This window comes from Solanum pennellii, chromosome 1 (assembly GCF_001406875.1).
Source record: "Solanum pennellii chromosome 1, SPENNV200".
Taxonomy (NCBI): domain Eukaryota; kingdom Viridiplantae; phylum Streptophyta; class Magnoliopsida; order Solanales; family Solanaceae; genus Solanum; species Solanum pennellii.
Window position 1 is genome coordinate 48579270 of NC_028637.1, and position 18915 is coordinate 48598184.

Here is an 18915-nt window from a genome sequence, read left to right on the forward strand (position 1 = left end):
TATTCTATTTTTTGGTATCAAAATCTAGGGATGAGATGAGTCGCTTTGTGATGGGAGTGTATGATGATCTAGTTAAAGAGTTTTGTTTTGCCATACTTCATGATAATATGGATATTTCTCATTTAATGGTGCATGGTCAACATGTTGAGGAGACTAGACTCATTTGAATAATAGGAAGTTTAAAAGGGTGAAGTCTTAGAAGAGAGGTAGTTCCAAGGGTAGGCTTGAAATTCAAGACAAGGTTAGGTTCATGGAAAGTGTTTCCAACCAAGTTCCTTCCAATTTTTCCAAGGCTAACAAGGATAGGGTGTCTAACCCTAAGTCTCAAAAGGGAAGAAGTGGGTATTCACCTCCCTTGTGTGAAGTGTGGAAAAAAGCATTTGTGTGAGTGTCTAGTTAGGATGGAAAATTGCTTTGTGTGTTGTAATATTCGCCATAAGGTTAGGGATTGTCCTAATGTGAGGAGGAAAGAGAAAGGGAATGTACAAGTTCAAGCAATCGATCCTATTTCTGAAGCTCCAAATAGGAACCGCTTCTATGCTCTTTACTCTAGTGTTGAGCAAGAGGAATCTCCTGATGTGGACGCCGGTATGTTCCAAGTATTCTATATTGATGTTTATGCTTTACTAGATCCCAGTACTACTTTATCATTTGTAACTCCTGTAGTAGGTAAAAAGTTTGATGTTCTACCCGATTTGTTGATTGAACATTTTCCGGTACTTCCCCGGTGGGTGACTCCGTTGTAGCTAGAGGAGTCTTTAGGAGATATCCTATATATTTGCCCAATAGAGTTACATGGGTGGATTTGGTAGACCTTTATATGTTTGATTTTAATGTCATTTCGGAAATTGATTGGTTTCATATTTTTTTTACTTCTATTGATTGTCAAACAATGGTAGTTAAGTTCAATTTCCCTAATGAACCCTTCTTAGAGTGGAAGCGGGATAACTTAATTCCTAGAGGTCATATATTTCTTGTTTATAAGCTTTTAAAATGATCTCTAAGAGGTGTGTTTACCATATTGAGGGGATTAAATATCTTAAGTGTGACCTTCTTACATTGGAGACGCTCCCCATAGTAAGGGGTTTTTCTGAGGTCTTTCCCGATGAATTGCCCAGAATTCCTCTCGAATGGGAAATAGACTTTTGTATTGACTTATTACCGGATACGAATCCCGTTTCAATAACTCGTTATCGGATTTCTTCGGCTGAATTAAAAGAGTTGAAGGCTCAACTTAACAACTTAGTAGATAAAGGTTTCATTCAACCTAGTATTTCTCCATGGTGTTCTCTGGTATTGTTTGTGAAGAAGAAGGATGGGTCCCTTAGGATGTCAATTTATTATCGTCAACTCAATAAGGTCATAATTAAGAATAAGTACCCTCTCCCTCGGATTGATGAGATGTTTGATCAATTCCAAGGGGCAAGTAACTTTTCTAAGATTTATTTGAGATCGGGGTATCACCAACTTAGGGTGAGAGGTAATATACCTAAAACGACATTCCAAATTAGGTATGGTCACTATGAGTTCCTAGTGATGTCTTTGAGTTTCACTAATGCCCGTCAACTTTTATGGACCTTACGAATAGAGTGTTCTTGAATTACCTTGATTCCTTTGTTATTGTCTTCATTTCCAATATCTTGGTATATTAGAAGAATGAGAGTGCACATATGGACCATTTGAGAGTGGTATTGCAAATCCTTAAGGAACACCAACTATTTTCCAAGTACAGTAGGTACGAATTTCGGTTGATATCGGTGGCATTTCATGGTCATATTATCTCAAGTGAGGGTATAGAGGTCGATCCGAAGAAAACTGAGGGGGTTAAGTATTGTCCTGGACCATTGACTCCAACCGACATTAGAAGTTTCTTGTGCTTAGCCGAGTAATATAGGTTGTTTGTGGATGGGTTGGCGTCCATCGCTTCTCCTTTGACTACCTTGACTCAAAAGAGTGTTCAGTTTGAGTGGTCGAAGGCTTGTGAAAGAAACTTCCATGTGTTGAAAGATAGTCCTACCTCCGTTTGGGTGTTGACTTTATCGGAGGCTACCAAGGGTTTTGTTATATATTATGACTCTTCCCGAGTAGGTTTGGTTTGTGCTTATGCAACATGGGAAGGTAGTAGCGTATGCCTCTAGAAATCTCAAGGTGAATGAGAAGAATCATCAAACTGATGATCTTGAATTAGCGGTCGTAGTGTTTGCTTTGAAAATATGAAGGGATTACTTGTATAGTGTTCATGTGGATGTACATACCAACCACAAGAATCTTCCATATGTGTTTACTTAAAAGGATTTGAATCTCCATCAATGAAGATGGTTGAAATTGTTCAAGGATTACGACTTGAGTGTTCTCTACCACTCCAACAAGGCTAATGTGGTGGCGGATGCTCTAAGTTGTGTGACCATGGGTAGTGTGTCTCATATGGAGGAAGGTAAGAAAATCCTCGTGAAAGATCTTCATAGGTTGGCTAGATTAGGTGTATGGTTGTAAGATTCCCCAAATGGTGTTTTTATGGTTCATAAAAATTCGAAGTCATGGTTATTGGTTGAGGTGAAGTCTAAGCAACATCTTGATCCGCTATTGATGGAGTTGAAGAAATCAGTACTTAGCAAGTTCAATGTGTAACACCCCGTAATTTCCATGACCAAAATCAGAGCCTCATATGTTCTATATTGATGATTTGAGACCTAAATAGTGTAAATAACTTATTTGAGAAGTATTGGAGCCATAGCATTAAAGAAAGGCCTTGACGTCCGAAAACTAGCTTAATTGAACTAGTTGACATCCCTATTTTTGGTGAAGGTTTCGGAGGTTCATATGAAGTACAAAACTTATATAAAAACTTTGAATATATAGAATGTAGTATATATGGTCACAAAGTACAGTCATGACACTCCAAGGACCACCGGAAGGGTACTTGGGGAGGACCCGAACTTGGGCGAGCACGCTGCCAAATCAGCCTGCGTGCACCAGGATTTTCGTAACTGTTGTGCGACGCGCAGCCATCACGGGGAGATTTGAACTTAGACTCAACCCGAGGTCCACTGCCTCAACCCGGATTTCAAAAATAAATTGTGAAATTAACCCCGCGACACGCAACCACTTTCCTAATTTGTAAAAGTCATATTTTAAGCATTTTTTCTTCACAAAAAGACCCATTTAAGTGAGGGGTGTTTAGGGTAATTTAATGGGTGACTATATAAGGTCTTAGGGTCAGTTTTAGGTCAATATTAAAACCCAAATTAACTCCCAAAATTGTGAAATCAAAAATCAACCTTATCTCTCCCAAATTCTTTCTTCCTCCAAACCTCCATTGAAGACCATTAGAGCTCAAAGAAAAAGATCAAGCTTTCAAATTTCCAACTCAATTTCGTGGCTTTATCATCATTAAGGTATGGTTTCTTTCAATCTTAGGTTTCTCTCCCCAAGAGGTTCCTCTAAAAGATGATTTCTAAATCCCCAAATTCTAGGTTTTACTTCTGCACATAGGTCTTCTTTGAAAAATGAAATTATTAATCAATTGTGGTTAATTGTTATGAATTAAGTTTTTTTAGTTATATATTTATGGTTAACTGATGATTTTCGATGAGATTTCCTTAGACCCATGTTCCTCCTCTAATTTCATGAAAACCTTGAATTGATATGGTGAATTGTGAAGATTATGAAAATGTAGATGGACTACATTGTTGTTAATTATGTAATTTCTTCTTGAATTTAACTTGTTTATTGAATTGGTTATGTATTCTTGGTAATGGAAATATGAAGGTTCATGGAAGAGAAAAAGAGGTATGTTTATTGGTTCTTCTTGGATTCAGTTGTAAATTATGAGTCACCTAGATAGTAATGCTCCTATGACTAATACGTGGTTGTGATGTTGATGCTAAAAATTCATCATACTTAACCCTATAACATTAAATTAGAAATGAATTATGTACAGTTCTAGAAATTCCTCATGATTATAATAAAGTGCTAAGTGAAAGGTTTACTCACTTGTGAAGTGGTGTCTGAAGTGAAAGGATTGTTCTCATTTATGGTAACCTATAAGCTAATATGATAAGATGTTTGCATAGGGGTCTAAAAGAGACTAATGTGAACTTGCATAATGAGTATGATGATTACTATGGGGAATAATCGCTTAGCACCAAAAGGACATTTATTTCAGATGGAGGTCGCACATTGGTAAGTAAGGCTTCCCTCATGGGTTTTCTCATGTTAGTAAGTCTGGATTGCCTAGTTATGTGTTCTCTCATGAGTTGGAAGCCTCCATGTTAGTAAGTCAACGTTTGTAGCAACGATCTCCTTGACCCTTAACTATGTGCCCACATAGGTCTCTATCTTAGAGGATCCACCTAGATAGCTATGTACGAACGGTAGCACCTTAGGCAAGCATTAACCCTCTCTTTTAGGCGTGGAGTAGAACACCGGATTCCATGTAGTTCACCTGGTCTCATGTAGGTTATTGTACTGCTTTCCCTATAGTAAAAGAATGAAAGTATGCATATGAAATCCTATTAGGGTCATCTTAAAGGCTACTACATAGTGTGAGGGAGGGTATGGGAGTTCTCTTACACATTGCACATGTGGGATCCTAAGGGATGGTTCTAGTACGGTTCTTCTATAATTATGAATATGATTATGGTTATGATTAATAAGCTATGAGTAAGTATTGATGTATAAGCATGTTATGAAAATATGTTGTAAGTATGAAGTGGGTTGCTTAATGTGATACTTAGCCTTGGATGGGATTATGGGGTTTTATCTTTGGCATTGAAAAAGTATTGTTTGGGTGATTTACATGTTGGGTTGCTAATATGTTGAATTGACTTATTATGCATCTTATATATGCATGTTGAGTTAAATTCATAAAAAGCATGGTTTTGACTTAATTTTCGTTTTCTCATGCATTGATGATTTTCCTATTATAGAACCACTTATCAAGCCTTATTAGTTTTTTCTATGTTTTGGAGAAAATTATTCCGTTCTCATGTTGAGACTTCATTATAGCCTATAAGGGTATATTGTAATAGACTAAGGTCTATGCTGAAACTATTGTGATTCATTCTTTGTATGGTTTAGTATTAGACAATGATTTAAACTAAATTCTTATGTATTATTATGTTGTCTATGCAAGAAGCCTATGTATGGTTCTTATGTAGAGGTCTATGTAAACCTCTTTACCATATAAGTAAAAGTTCTAATTTTCCACACATTTTGACCTATGATATGTGATGACGAATGCTAAGAGGCTTGTGTTAGTCCTCATAAAGGACGCCGCCGCCGATAATGACTAGGGTGTACTTTGGGTCGTTACACAATGAGTCATTCTCTCAAGGGGGATGATGTGCTAAGGTACCAAGGTACATTGTGCGTACCAGATGTTGATGATTTGCGCAGAAGGATTTTTGAAGAAGCTCATGTTTCTTGATATTCTATTAATTCGGATGCCACCAAAATGTTTCATGATCTTAGAGGGGTATATTGGTGGGATGGCTTAAAAAGGGACATAGTGGAGTTTTTAGCTAAGTGTCCAAAAAGCTAAAGGGTGAAAGCCGAGAATCTAATGTTGAGTGGTTTGACCCAAACAATGGAAGTTTCTACTTGGAAGTGGGAATAAATTAATATGGACTTTGTTGTTTGGTTGCCTTGAACTTGGAGGCAAAATGACTCAATTTGGGTTATGGTTGATAGATTGATAATATCCCTTCAGTTTATCCCCGTCAATTCTACTTATTCGGCGAAGAATTATTCAAGAATCTACATAGATCAGATTTTGAGTCTTCATGGGATCCCTTTTTCCATCATATTGGATAGAGGTGCACAATTCACTTCTCTTTTTTTGAGGTCTTTTGAAAAAAATGGTTGGGTACTCAAGTGAAGTTTAGCACCGCTTTTCCTCTCCAAAGGGATGGTCAAGTGGATCATACTATTTAAACCCAAGAAAATATGTTATGATCCTGTGTAATAGACTTCAAAGGGATTTGGGACAATCACTTGCCATTGATTGAGTTCTCCTATAATAATAGCTACTATTCGACTATTGCCATTGCACCATTTGAAACACACTATGGTAGAAGATGTAGGTCTGCGGTTGGGCGGTTTCAATTAGGTGAGTCTTCACTCCTTTGTCCCGAAATACTCTATGATGATTTAAAGAAGGTTCGGGCGATAAAAGAGAGGTTGAAAATGGCCTATAGTCGGCAAAAGTCTTATGCCGGAAATAGGAGAAGAGACCTTGAATTTGAAATGGGTGATAAGGTGTACTTAAAGATTTCTCATATGAAAGGGGTGATGAGATTTTGCAAAAAGGTGAAGTTAAGTCCCTAGTATGTGGGTCCCTATGAGGTTTTCCAACGAGTCAACAAAATGCATATGAGTTAAGACTACCTAAATAACTAGCTTCGTTCATTCCGTATTTCATGTCTCCATGCGTAAGAATTGTATTGGTGACCCCGTGTCCATTCTCTTTATTGAAGGGTTAGATGTGAATGAGGACCTTTCCTATGAAGAGGTTTCGGTGGAAATTCTTGGTCGTCAAGTTAAGAAGTTGAGGAACAAATAGGTGGACTCCGTAAAAGTTCTATGGAGAAACCACATAGTTGAGGGAGCAACATGGGAGGCCGAGGCCGACATGAAATCCTGTTATCCTCATTTTTGTCCTCAAAATTCTATCCAAAATTGATGTAAGTAATAATCCTCTTGAAAATAATGAATAAATTCGAATTTAGCTTGATATGGTAAAATGTGCACATTTATTGGTAAAGGTTCATACCAAAAAGAAGTTTTTTAGTGAAAAATATCATTTTTCTTAACTTCCACTTATAGTTATTTTGTGTATTGTTGCCTTCATGAAATATTATTGAGCATGTTGAAGTGGTTTGAAGGAGGTTTGACATAATTTACTCATTATGTTGAGCTCCTGTTGTCATTGAGAATGTAGTTCCTCATGTTGTGATATTGAGCTCTTATATGTGGTAAATTGTATTTTGAGTTGCTATGTATAAATGCCATGTATATATGTAGAATGGAGTTGTGAATTACTCCTTTTAGTTTTAACGCATGTTGATTATATGTTGTTGGTTGTTCTGTTAATATTTAGTCTATCCTCTCCCTATAAAAATATTTTAGTGTCATTCGGGAATGAATGTTCCAAAGGGGTGGGGGGGGGGATAATGTAACACTCCAAAAGTTGATGACTTAGTCTAGAGCCTCACATGATGAACTAGGACTTGAAACGCTGTTCATAGGCCTAAAATAATGTATTTAAACAAATTAGAATTTAATAGAGTCAAAATGTAAAGAAACGTCTGTGACGTCCGGGGACTAGTGAAATCGAGGTTCGTGTGCCTTGGCATGTTTCATGGGGTTTTATGAGTCCGAATATAATGACAATTGGTAGAAGGGTGTAAAGCATGTTTTTTATTGTATTTAGGGTTGAAATATTCTGGTATGATTCCCCATGGAACACCTAAAGTGTCCTTGAGGAGGATCCTTCCATTTGGACCCAAAAGCTATCAATTAACAGTGTGCAACCACGAGCTAATTGACGAGCCGCCGTTTTGTAGATGATCCGTTGATGTCCTCGTAGGTTGAAACTTATTCAATTGTCTAGGATTGTCCAAAAGTCCAGTCTCTGTCCGAAACGACGACCTGAAGTGCGTGACCGTCGATGGGACTACGGGGCGTAGGGTCGACTAATTGTATGTTGGGGCTCTGGTTTGCTGCCTTGTTTTTTGTAAAGTAAAATGATTAGTTAATTAATTTTATGACTATTTGAGGGTTATGGGAGGTTTAATTAAATTAGTTGAGGGACTATATAAGACCTAAATTTCACTAAACTAACCTAACACCCCACAATTTCCAAACCCAATTCTCTCCAAATTCAATCTACTTTCTCTCTCTTTCGGAACACACCATTGAAGACAACGGTCAAGCTACACTAGGGAATCAACATTAAATATTTCTTCTACAATTCTCTAAAAGTTAACTATGTATGGAAGTTATTCTCTCTTGGAATCTCTTTCCTGAAAAGGCTCTTCAAAGTTGATCTCTAAAGTTGACAAAATCATGAGTTTTCTTCTATTTCCGAAATGGATCTTTAAAAATTGAATTGATATTGGTTTCCTTTGATTATTATTGATGTATTCTGATTAATTTTTTTGTTAGTAATTGTACTTGTTAGTCTTTGGCCTAGTTCTAGGGAAGAACTCTTGATTGATCCCTTTCCCCTAGCCCTAGGTAATAAATTGAGGTTTAATTGACTAGTGATGATATAATTCACTTAGTTCTTGTATAAATTACTATTATATGATGTTATTAAGTATATTAATGGATAAATATGGTTGTATTGATTGTAAGATATTGAAGGAGGCTTACGAGGCTATGTTGTAAGACTTTATGATATTGAGTTCTTTACTTCAATGATTATGGTTTATACTTTGTAATGGTATTCAATTGAAGTATTATGTGTTAGTAGAAAAATAAGATGATGATTTGATTATTATAATGAAGTGTCTAGACTATTTGGATTTTTAGATCATGTTAAGGGTATGATGACACAAGGTTGAATGTGATTCACTTATGTGCCTTACTATGATATGAATATGATGTGTTTATTTCAAAAATTAAGGGTCGTAATGAAAGGACATTGTCATACAATTTCTAATGAGATAATGACATGATATACAAGGGGTTAGTCTCCAATGGGCTATATTAAGTTATGATGATTAAGAATAAATTAAAGACATTTCAATAAGAGACTTTGGCTTAGCATCGAGTGAACTAGATATGAGAGGTGTCCATTTCCAATGTGTGAAGTTACGTTAACACGGGCTCTCATGAGATGGATATTAAAATGCAATTGTGCATAAAGAGGGTCTCCAGAGTGTCTCCTATTTCTTGAACTATGTTTCCCCCATAGGAATACTAGCTAGTGGATCCACCTATAATGCTATGTTCATGTTTTGGTACTACCTTGGAAAGTAGACCACCTTCTTTCAGTGTAGGGTTTCATGACACCGCATTCCATATTTACCTCATATGGTCTATGTCGGTTTAGGCAATTGTTCCCGAAAGTAAAATGAAAGTAATGAAGTGAACAATAACTAGGGTGACTTAAGGGGTTCTACTTAGTATAGGTAGGGGTATAAGACTCTTCTTATACATGGCAAAAGTTTTTACCTCGAGGAATGTCGTAGGAGTTTGTTCTTATGTACTTATTATATGAATGAAATTTATATGATGACTTTACATGTTGATGATCCTATATGCTTTTAGTTTCACTAATGTACATGCTATTGGTCTAAATTTATTTATATGATGAAGAACGTGTATGATATAAAGCTATATTAAAGGTTGACATTACTTTTGATCTTTTTTTTGATTTACTAAATTATGTGGGGTTATGGGAATTCATGTAAGCATTACACTTTTAGGCTTTGGAAGGGGTTGTGAGTAAAGGTCTTATATGTTGTGATAATTACTATCTCTTGTACATGAATTGTTATTATAATGTTATGTTGGAGTTATTCATGTCTATATGATCTTAGTATGATTCTATTCATGTTGATATGACTTGATGATAATATCAATGATGACATTACATTATGATGATGTTGGACTTAATTTATTATGGAGATGTCTTATGTGATGTTATGCATAATGACTTGTATGTGTTCCTGATTGTGCATAAAGGCTTTTCAAAGTGACTTATCATGGTTTTGAACAAATGTCCTTTTAAGCATTCTTTCAATGGTTTTACTTGCATATGATTTCCATACGTTGTAAATGTGGTTGTACTAACTCATATTCTTTCCCTTTTTCCCAAACGATGTAGGTTTGGGTCATTGAGTTATCAAGGTTGCTTGCATGACTCATCCACATGTCTTGGTAGGTCCTTTTGTCTGAGAATGGTGCCACGTATTCTACTTAGTAGCATTTCTATTGTCTAAAGACATTCATTTCGTTCCTACTGTTGAATATATTGTTGTACGCCCTATGTGGCAAATATGAATTTCTATAAGGGCTATGCCCGAATGTTCTACTTAATTTCAGATGGTTTAATGTGACATAAAGTATAAGACTAAATTCCTATGTATTGATGATGTTGTGTATACGAGAAGCCTAAGCAATTTTTCTATGCAAAGATTCTAAGTAAACTTCATATATTATATGTCAGAGGTCTATGTACACCTTTATATCTAAAAAGTTCTAATTTTTCCATATTTTGACCTATTATATGTTTTGACGAATGCTAAAGGCTTTTCCAAGCCCTCTCCGAGGGCGACGATGCCAATTACGTCTTATAGGGTGCTCCTCAGTCGTCAAAAACTTGATATTAGAGTATTAGGTGGAAAAAAATCTTAGTATTTATGTTTCACTAAACCACGTTTACGTAGAGTCTTTTTCCTTGGTGGGAAGCACACCACAATTATGAATGAGAGGCTAGGTGACCCTTAGGAATTCTCACTTATTGGTAATCTTGAAATTCGTGCCTCAAGAGTTGTAACTCTATGTGTCCCCTTTGCTTCTAATCCTTTTCTTGTTGATATAGAAGATAACTTTGAGACGGGTTGCCGCAAGGATACTGGAGGAAGATTTGGCTAATGCGGGAGTTCTTCCCCAAGGCAACCAAGCTCCTCCACAAGGTAATCAAGTTCTTCCACAAGACCAAGCTCCGGTCATTCCTCCACCTTTGCCAGCTGGAGAGATAAGGTCGACATTTGTGACTTTGGCTCTATCAATGACTACTTAAGCCCAAGTCGTAGCTACTGAAGCTCAAGACATGACGACTCAAGCAAACCGGGAGGTTTGAGCCCGAGTTCAACAAAATTCTAGTAGCATGACTTCTCGCTTGAGGGACATCACAAGGATGAACCCTCCAATTTTCTTTGGGTCTAAGGTTAATAAGATCCCCAAGACTTTCTTGATGAATTCTACAAGATCATATATGATATGGGAGTGAGTTCTAATGAAAATGATGGGCTAAACTCTTATAAACTCAAGGATGTGGCTCAAAATTGGTATACCCAATTATGAGACAATAGGGCTTTGAGATAGAGTCTTATAACTTTGGAGGTGTTTAGTAGAGCTTTACTTGATAGGTTCTTCCCAATGGAAAAAAATGTCATGACCAGAGTCTAGACCCTAGCCAAAACCGGCGTTGTTGACCTCTCATAGGTTGCAGACAAGCCTACATATGTCATCGTTACATCATCTAGATAAATTTTAGCAGAAATTTTGATCTTTTTGTTTAGTTGAAGTATACTCAAACTTTAGAATAAGAAACTTCGTATTCGAATAAGATCATCTACATAATTTCATAATCCTTCACAACACCCATGTAATACCAAGATACTCAAATGAATGAAATAGTTCATAATATATTAAAAGTATACTTGTGAAAATGGCACCAATAGAATGTCTGAAACAAGTGAGAAAGAAACGCTAGAGGAACATCCTCCACTAGCTCATGCCTACATATAAACTATAATATAAAATATAGGTATCCTCGAATGCAAGAGGGCCTACGAAGTACGGATGAATGCTCCACGTTCGAATAACTTTAGGGTAGCCTCGTAATGCTCTAGTATTCACCTGCACCTGCACCTAAAAGTAGAGAAGTGTGTGGGAGTAGTACACAATTGTACTAAGTATGGGTATATGCAAGCACATACCAACGACATTCATGATAAAGAAGAGCTCTGTCCTAACGATATGAATTATGGAATGTCAAGTCAGTGGACTTGCCAAAATCGGATTAGGAAAGTCATGCTGTGAGAGTAACATGCATCAGCATATGTATCATATTGCACACAACACATAACATATTGCATATAGCACAAAACATATTGCACATAGAACATAACATATTGCATATAGCACATAACATATTGCACATAGCACATAACATATTGCATAAAGCACATAACATATATCATATGATTCGTTCATATGCCATAAGACCTTGGAATCATGGATTTGACATTAGGACTTCCCAAAATGAGGGCTCAACATATGGGACCTCAAGAAGGGAGCCTTCTTTAGCAAACACCGAGTCTACTGCATTCATCCATACGTACTTCATTTTCATTCGTTCATAAGCTAGTGTAAACACCAGCCATACCTACGATGTAGTTTAAGAATTTCATAGGTTTCGCTGTGCAATGACCAAGATTGACCTAGTGTCATTACTTAAGTCTAGCTCACCTCTTGATTATCATATACTAACACCTTTGGTATCGTTCATTTCGTTATGTGCATTACTTGAGGCAGGACTCATTATTTCTTGGGGAACTTTAACTTTAACCGACATATATCATGTGAGCATCATGAAATCCAGTGTTTAACCGTACACCGAAAAGAGGTGGAATCACCGGTTAAAGGGAACCAAAATATGCTAGGATATATAGGGAGTCGAACCCTGCAAGAAACCTATATTGGCAGTATACGTCAGTGACTAAGAGATATAAGGATACCCAAACCCAACTGGACAGACAATCTTATCTCATGAGAATTACACGAACCTCTGTCTTCCCGAAGGAAGAAAACACAACTCATAGCTAGCCTATCGGTGCTCCGTATAAAGTTCAATTGCATTCATCTCATACATCATAGAAGCTTGCTTCTAGAATAAGGGCGTCATAGCTCATTAGATGATTTCTTATCTTATCATTAGTATTAAGTATGCATTAACTTCAATACTTTCATTAGAGTGTTCATAGAGACTGTCTCTTCATTAAGTTTACACTCTCATAGGTGAGTACGTCTTGGTAACATTTACTTAGGATCATTTGAGATTACTCTCACCTTTTGCTTTAGCCTCTTATCATGTTGTCACCACATTCTTTAACTTTAGCACATTAACTCTTCATAATTACTCAACCCTTTACATGAATGTTCATTTCATCGTATGCCAATGCACTTGCCCCTTTAATGTGTGTCACACTCTTACTTAACCCCTCTGGGGTTTCATTAATGCATCACATAACATCTTAGTTTCACTTAATTTTAAACGTATGCTAGACTTATGAGTCCACATGTACAAGCCATGAGGCTTCATTCTTAGTTCGTCTAAGTTATTCATATTTACACAAGATTATGTGGTACAAGACTTATACATCTTGTAGGTATGCTAAGATATCAATTTCGATCCTCAGAGGCAGCATTCACTAAATATTTGTTCATGTATGACTTATGTGTCAATATGGGATTGGGCAAGGGAACCCGATTTCGAATCCCTTGAGCAACACTTCATGTTATATTAAACTTGATAATTGCAATTTTCAGATTTGGGGGACCCTACTTCGATCCCCATCACTCCCATAATATTTCATTTCTTTTCCTCCTCTCTTTCCCATTTAAGGCAAGAAGGTTGTGCAATCAATCCCCCGCAAGCTCATTCTTATTCTCTTAATTTATCTCTTATCTTTCTCATCTATTCAAGGGGTTGTGGGTTTAATCCCCGCACCTCACATTTATTTTTTCCTTTATTTTTTTTCTAACTCTCTCATCCATTCAAGAGGACGTGGGTTCAATCCCCACTCTCCACATTTATTTCTCTCCTTCATTTTTCTCCTACCTCTCTCATCTATTCAAGAGGTTGTTGGTTCAATCCCACTCTCCACATTTATTTTTCCTTTCATTTTTATCATGAAATTTTTATGTAGTTTACATTTGGTTAGGTCATGGTTTCAATCCCAAATGACCTCACATTTTTTTAAAAATTTTAGAACATAGTTCATTTTTCACATCCTTGGCCGAGACCACCAATTTCCAGCAAGCTGGAAATTTGTTCTGTTCCAATCCATTTTTCTGTCATCCTTATATTCATTTTGGTAGTATTTTGATTGACATTTATTCAGACAAATTAACCTTATTTTAACATCACATTTTTAATAAATTTATACACGTGAAACAAAAAAAATTTAACATACAAATTTCAAGTAGCAAACACAGTAAATTTACAGCACACACATGCTCAAAACAGCCCACTTAATACACTTTTCCGGAATATTATTTTCATCCCTTACATGATTTCCGGATACACATTAAACACATAATCACAACCATACCTAAAGTTATCTAGCAGAAAACATACCAACGCATGCTTTGAATCTTTAACAGGATTTAATGACAGGTGCAGGCAACGCGGACAACCTTAGTTTTTCAATTGCGATTAAACTGTCCTTAAGGGTCTCTTGGGAAAGGTACCAAGAGAGAAGAAAAAACATACCTTAATGTCATTCAGCACTAGCTTCAATGCTTCCGATTCCCACGACACCACTGCCTCACCATCGAAATCCCAAACACAATCCGTCGAGAAGAATGTTGTTGATTTTCGTTTTTAGCTTAGCTTTTCATTTGAGTTTTTGTGTGTAAATTCTTCAGGAGTGAAAGACTATTATTTTCAGTTCTTTTACTGATAAAAAAACTTGAGAATGAGAGTGAGGTATGTGAGAATGAGAGGATTCGGATTAGGATAGTTAGGTGCAGACTTAGTCAAACTAGGACTCCTCATTATTTATTATTATTATTATTATTATTATTATTATTATTTTCTATTAAAATTCTGATTTTCCTTTTATTAAATCATAAAATTAAACATTAATTAATTTAAGTAATTCACTAAATACAATAAATCAATTAAATCATTACTTCCACCAAGGCTCGAACCCGGGTGGAGCAAGATTTTGCTTAAAGGGTCAATTTTGGTCCCCCTACCCGAATTGCCCCTCCACCATATTAATAAATAAATTAATTAAGTATTTAGGGTAATTACAATACTACCCTTATCCTGGAAAAGACCATTTTACCCCTAGACCCTCAAAACTTAAGATTCCCCTTTTTAAGTTCGGTTAAGATTCATCCGGGTAAATCTTCATATTCAGGTGCCCTACATGGCTGGACCCAACTTTCCTAGCTCAACTAACTCACCAAGTTAGTTGTCTTGGCTTTTGCAGAGGTTCAGAGGTATGGTTATAAGCGCATCAATCCATGTGAACCCGGTCTAATCTAGGCATTCTAGATACGTTAGACATTACTTACCATAGTCATTTTTAAGGTTGTTACAAGAGGAAGGCCAAAGTAGAGGAATTCATCAACCTTCCTCAAGGAGGTATGAGTGTCCAAGACTACTCCTTGAAGTTCACTAAATTTTTCACAACCCAAAATCATACCCTAGAAGTTAGGGTACAATCTTGGATTTACTCGGCGTCGTCGAACTCTCAGAGTTCTTAGACAAGCCTCTTTCTTATCATTCATTTCATATACATAGTGAAAAGTAGTGCAGAATTAAAAATTTTCAAAAAACATAATATAGTCTTCAAAATCTCTTTCATATAAAAGTAATAGGAAGTACTAAGTCTCAATTTCATTATCATAAGACACCAGAATACTTGGGACATGGCCCATACTTCAAAATACGAATACTGAAATACTTAGTATATTACAATACTTCAATAAGAAACATAAAAAACATATATATGCCCTCGAGTAAAATGAGGAAATACTTAAACTTCTCTTGAACGATCTTCTAAGTCCAAGTCTTCACTTCTCAAAGCTCCTTACCTACAAGGAACTATATAGATATATAAAAGCATGGAGTTAGTACAACCACATGTACTAATTATGGCTATATGCATAAAAATCATGAAAACAAACTTCATTGGAAATATGCATCTCTTCATTTAAAATCATATTTTAATCATAATAACATCATAAATAAATTCAGAAACACATAATATACTTCTAGCATGTAATTTATTTACTTAAAGTCATCCTAAGATTCACTTAAGTAACACAAAGAGAAACCACCCATACACCTTCTCTAGATGTGCCTCAACGACCCTTAAGATTACCTATAATGAGTCACATACCTACTTACAAAGCAATCATAAACATCAAGGTAAGATTTTCTACCAAAGGTGAACTCTAAGTCTCACTTGAGTGAGTTGTGAAGCGACCGCCCATACAATTCCTTACACACACACTTAAGAGATTCTATAGACTCCCTAAGATAGAATCTTTCTTACTAAGTCACCAACACATAGATGATATGACATTCTCTTCCCAAAGTCTATCAAAAGACCTACTTAAGTAAAGCAAGAAGATAACGTCCACAGTAACCTCTTCCAGATTACCTAAATAGTCCTTAAGACTACATAAGGCTTAGATCATGTCCACAAAATCAAAATTCCCTAACTAGAGTCATCCTCAAGACATCCAAAGATAAGACATGAAAATATCATACCTAATGCCTTCTTCACACTTTAGCTAAGGAATCCTTAAAATTAGGTACTCTTTTATTTACATACTTTTTAACATAATTCATTAGTTAATTAGTTCATCAAGACTCATACATCAAATAAAGTACATTCAAATAATAGTCTTGGACAAGACCTAGGAACTCCAGATAACACCTTAAAAATTTATTGTGCAATGTCTAAATAGTGTCCCGTACCACCACCTAAACTCCATAAACTCCTCAAATTCTAATAGGTATTCCATATGATTAGAATAGGCAATAACCGACATAGAACATGATAGCTAGACATGGAATCCAGAGTTTTATCCTACTCGATGAGGTTGTTCTACATGCCAATGGTAGAACTTGGACACATCTGATGTAGGCACATGGTTAAGGAATATGAAGGCATACTTTGTACTCTAGTCTCATACTTAACTAGACCTACTTTCCCTTACCATACTCACTCGGTTCTAGCCATAGTTCTCATAGATCAATTCTCATTAAGGTTCATATATATGGGTTCGATAACAAGTTCATAACCCAATCACATTTACCCTACCAAGGAAGGTCCACTAGGGCTACCTCACAATGGCGAAAAGAAGCTCATGATGACTTTCCTAAGTATTATTATGCCGTTCCACACAACTAACCTTAAGTCAATCATTTCTTTACTTTGAAGGATACCATTACGGCTTAAGCTTCGACAATTTTAACCTTACCCTTAAATTTAGGTTTTCACATAATGGACTCTCATATCATCTTTTAATGTCACAACTCATTCATATATTCAAGATTAAGAGTTATAAAATCCTAAATAAAGACATAGCACATTCATAATCATATATATATCAAGCAAGGGACACAAGTCAACCAAGACAAGATACCACATACTTCACTTTTAACTCATAATGTAAGTCATTCTATAAACACCGAGAAACAATCTAATATCTTCAATTCATCCTATATATAATCATAACATCATTAATATACTACACATAGACTCATAAAGTCAATTAGGAATGACGAAGACTTAACCTAACACTATACTCATAATGTCAAGTGAAAGTATAACATGATCACTTAAGGCAACATAACTAGAAGAATACATATATGACTATATAACTTCACATGTAGATAGATAATGTCATCCTTCACATAATAAAATTACACAAATAGCCACATAACTTCAAGTAGTTGCCAATAAGGCCATGCTCATAATATTGCATAAAGTAAAGCCGACAAGGCCACGTCAATTTCAAGTAAAGCAAATAACACCGCCACCATAAATGGACCATACCAATAAAAATAGAATCGAAGTATAACTAATATCAAATTAAGGAAAACCGGGAAGCATACCTTTACTCCCTTATCCACACTTCAATCCAATGCTAAATCGACCATTTTATCATCACAAGGCCCTTACCATGGCCATAACCAACAATTCAAGCAATAATCATAAAATCCAATGAAATCTCTATAAATTCAATCTAGGTTGAACAATCTAGAATCAATTAGATAACAATTGAATATAATTCTTATATCATTAGAAAGCCGATAAGAAACTATATAACAATTCAACAATATTAACTTAATATCAAGTAACTCAATAAGTAGTCAAAACTAGGGTTCATCAATTTACATGGGTTCATAGGTAATTTATATTGAAATCGTCAATATAATAAGATCATAATTCAATGTTTATAATTCATTTATGCAAGAACCCATGGTAGAATCATGAAACTGGACAATTCACTTTAGAAAACTTTGAAAAACATCTTGAGAGTTGGGATCCTTGATGAAACAAGTTTGAAGGATCAAAATTCATACCTCAAGGTTTCTTCACTTTGATGATGAATTTCAACAAAAACCAAGTTTCCTCTTTATGTTGGACTTCAAAGGAGGTTTTGGGATATTTTCTAACTGTTTTGGGTTTATGATTTTGAAGAATGAAGTCTTCGATGTGATTACCCTTTATATACTTATTTAAAATATCAAAAAGACCCTTAATAAACCATCCAACAATTAATTTAGAAGTTGGGCGAATTTACAATTCATCCCTTGACTTGGCAGCAGACTTGCGCAGGAGAACAGGTCGCACGGCGACTTGCCCTTGACGGGGCGTCACCACCTCGACGTGCCGTCACAGGCCCCCATCGGCTGCAACAGTGGCTGAAAAAGTTTCCACTGTTAACAAAAGTCTATGTAAATCATGATGGGACCTTTTGACGGGGCATCACAGCCACGACCGCCCGTTGACTGCTCCGTCGCCAGGGTCTGCCTGGGACAGCCGGCACACTGATTTTAGGTCCTTCCTCAAGGACCCTTTGATAGTCCTTGGGGATAATTTCCCGGAAATTTCCAACCCAAATATGATTGTCTCTAAGTTTAATACCTCTCACATGAATTTCATCCAAAACGAACACGTAAAACTCGTCAAAATACGCCTAGACGTACAAGGTCGACTCAAGACATATCTTTCGAATACCTTAGACGTTTTTGGTCGTTTGACCTCAAAGCTTCACGAAAATTTAACCCTTGACCTGTTATATAAATCTATTAAGAGACATAAAACACCATGAAACACACATAAACACATTGAACCACATTTTAGACATTTAGGTGACCTAGTCGTCAAACGTCTTAGTCGTCCCTTGACGTTGGACTTCCAA